The following is a 3888-nucleotide window of genomic DNA, read 5'->3' as shown; positions in this document are numbered from 1 at the left end:
TATATATATATATATATACACACACACACACACACACACACACACACACACACACACACACACACACACACACACACACACACACACACATCCATCCATTTTTTGAAAGGCTTCATCCTCAAAAGGGTCGCGGGGGTACTGGAGCCTATCCCAGCCGTCTTCAGGCAATAGGCGGGGGACACCCTGAACTGGTTGCCAGCCAATCGCAGGATACACAGAGACAAACAACCATCTGCGCTCACAGTCACCAGCATGAACCGCGACCCTTGTGAGGATAAAGTGGATCAGAAAATGGATGGATGGATATATATATATAAAATACTGTAGTGACAAACGGTATGTGTAACATATGTTCACATCAGATAACCAGCCATTTCTACACCAAAAAAATGACTGAATCTATAAGAACATGAAATAGCAGCATTGCACCTACCTCTATGAAACCCTCATTTTGTCTTCGCTACTTTTTGTCTTGTTTTTCTTCCTGTTTCAAAATCTTGGCTCGCGGGCGACAGCAACATCTAGCGGACAAAAGCGTCAATTACACCTTTTTCCACCCTCTAAATCAGAGTAGTGGCATGTTTGTTTTACGCTGTAAGAGAATAGATGCAGTACGTTTTCAGGTTTATTTTATTTCCAGCTCGCTTGGGGCTTATTCAGAGTTTACATGCTTCCACAAATAAGTGTGTGTGTGTGTGTGTGTGTGTGTGTGTGTGTGTGTGTGTGTGTGTGTGTGTGTGTGTGTGTGTGTGTGTAATTTCCATATGCAGTACATAAAGACTCATTTTCATAAATTAGAGATTATATTGTATATTGTTCAAAACCTTCCAAAATGCCAACTGGTGAAGCCTTGTCTAAATAGGAAAGTATTACAATAAATCTTGCTGGTATCTTGCAGTGACTGAATTTGAATGAGAGACAAGCTTTGTGGTGGAGGGTCAAATTTAGCCTGGGTTGTTCCAGAGATTTTTCGCCATATGTACATGTACACGTGAGTTCTACTGGTGCAATTTTTCAAACTCAAATCACCTGTTAGCCATATGCAAAAGTATTCTTGTAAAGCAAGTTTAAGTAGATAATTACACTGTTTTTGCATCATAATTTGTGGTATCAATTATTCACGCTCTTTCATAATTGGGCGTCAGTGCCAAGTTTAAGTGAGTCAACAGTGCTCCCTGTTGTCTCCACTGCTCTCCACTACATGCCTCTCAAAATCTTCTCAAGAAGGACAATTTTATTTTGTTCTCCTCCCATTTAGCAAACACGACTAATGCTCTCAGATGGCGAGTGGCTGATTAACGTAATCCAGACTGAAGAGCCGGGGGGGATCAAATGGCGGGTGGGAGGCAGGGCAGAAGATGATGCTCTTAAAGGCCAGGTCATGTGACTCCCTCTGTGAATGTTTACGGTGGCACCTATTTTGGCTCCTTGCACATCGGCCATGTCGGTCCAGCGTCACACTGTGAGAGAGGCCTGGACCCATGACAGGTATGTCCACATGAAATAACAGCCGTACTCATATATCTTTGTAGACAGTTGGTGAAATATTATCCGATCCCCTGATGATTTGTTCTAATTGACGATTATAAGTTTCTTCACTCTCAAAGAAATAAAAAATCTTCAATTTTATATTTTATTGAATGTAAACAGAATATCCAGACCTAAAAAACACAATTACTTAATTTACTTAATTTCCTGCATTTTACTGAGTGAAATCATTGGTAACTTACACCTCGACTCCCACAGATTGGCTGGTGCCCATGTGTCACACAGTGATGCACAACAATCAATTACCAATAGTCTTGATCTCAACTTGCATTTAAAGCCCACCTCTTTTAGTGATCAATTTCTACTTTGCAACCTCTGCACATCCATCCATTAATTTTCAAGATCAGTTTTGCTGAACAGGGTGGCAGGGAATCGCTGGAGCCTATCCCACCTGACTTCGGGCGGAAGGCAGACTACACTCCAAACTGGTCGCCGGTCCGTCGCAGGGCACATATAGAGACAAACGACCATTCACACCCACATGCACACCGCTACTGAGTGGGACCCGATCCCACGCTGCCCACACACAAGTCCAGCGAGTGTACCACTACACCATCAGCGACGACTTCAACATCAAGCATGTCCAACTCCGGTCCTCAAGAGCCGCTGTCCTGCCTGTTTTCCATTTCTCACCTGATTCAAATGATCAGCTCATAGCCAACTCTGAAGCAGCACAAAGTGTGCTGCAGCCAGGAGAGATGGAAAACAGGCAGGACAGTGGGCCCTGAGGACCGAGTTTGGACACCCCTGCTCTACACAATTTGAGAGAAATTGAAACTATTAGCGGCAGTATTCCAAAGTGGAAGCTACACAAAACGACCATCAGTTGGTTTCCGGCTGGAGGAGGCTGAAGAGAAAAACTGCCAAGTTGCATTTTCAGCATGGGATAAAATAATTATTTCGCACTGTACATTTATTTATGAGTCCAGCCAAACTATCTGCATGCTGCTTTTTGGAAAATTCCCACTCAATGTTAACGACACCATACCACTTTCCAAAAGAACTCGCCAAGTGGTGTTAAACCAATAAACGCCAGAGGCAAATCTCTTCCTGTCGTTGCCACGCAAACCGACTTACAGAACCTGCTCCAGTTTCACACGCTGACCTGGTCATTGGGAGGCCACAGACCACAAGACACTTTTGTGTCGAAAATGATCTCAAAAAATGACATTGGTGATCTTGACATAGTGCATCCATTTATCCATTTTCAAAACCGCTTATCCTGAACAGGGTCGCGGGGAGTTGCTGGAGCCTATTCTTGCTGACTTCGGAGCGGAAGGCAGACTATCTTGACATACTGAAAAAGTAAATAGTAGTTGGTTGGTGCAGGGGCCAAGCCAAAACTTATTGATTACGTTACCTTTTTGACAGGTGAAATAGACAGATTCATTTGATATTTTCATTTTCACAGCTGTTTTCATGTCACTTTTCACTGCAGTGTCGCTTTTCGCTGCATTGTCATCAAATAAAAGCCGCACTATTCGCGGGGGATAAGTACCTGGTCTGGCTCGTGAATGGCAAAAAATATTCTTAGAATTGATTTGCTTTTTGGCGGCACAGTGGCACAGTGAACAACTGATTAGCACGTACAGAGGTCCAAGGTTCGCTTCTGGGCTCCGGCTCTCCTGTGGAGTTTCCATGTTCTCCCCGTGCATGCGTGGGTTTCCTCCCACGTTCCAAAAACATGCATGGCATGGCAGGTTGATGGACCCTTGTGAAGATAAAGTGGCCCCAAAAATTTGACAAAAACGCAAATGAAATATTCAGATTCAATGTGTCTTTTCCATAAAAAATGGGGGAAATGAACGGAAGAAAACAAATCGTTTAAAAAAATAAATAAATAAATCCAAATAAGCAAATCCGTGGAAGCCAAACCGTGAGTATGCTTGGGTCCACTGTAATTTGATAAATAACTATGTCACTGAATAGTTAAAAATACAGTTCAATTGGAAATCATGTCATTTGATATCCAAAAATCAAACAAGACAATAAAAGATAAGAAGTCAAGATGGCGCCCGAGTAGGCAGCCGTCAGCAAGTGCTCTCATGAGCCTTGCTTTTTTTGTTGTTTTTGTGTTTGTTTTGTCACTTTGTGTTTGTTGTTACGTCGTGTGGACCTGATGTGGACTTTTTTCAGCATTTTTTGGCCACGACATTCATCAAGGAGGAGACTCTGTGCTTGGTGGTTGCGCCTTCTCGGCAGCATGGGTATACCAGCACTGTTTTTGACTGGGAGGAATGTCGGCGCCAGTTGCTGGACAGTCCCGGGGCGCTTGTGTCTTGTGCCTGTAATGGGCAGCATTTTTCACAGCCCCGCTTTGTTCAGCGGAGAGATCGGTGC

Source organism: Hippocampus comes, unplaced genomic scaffold, assembly GCF_001891065.2.
Source record: "Hippocampus comes isolate QL1 unplaced genomic scaffold, H_comes_QL1_v1.1 scaffold17, whole genome shotgun sequence".
Taxonomy (NCBI): Eukaryota; Metazoa; Chordata; class Actinopteri; order Syngnathiformes; family Syngnathidae; genus Hippocampus; species Hippocampus comes.
Note: the sequence above shows the minus strand (reverse complement) of the source record.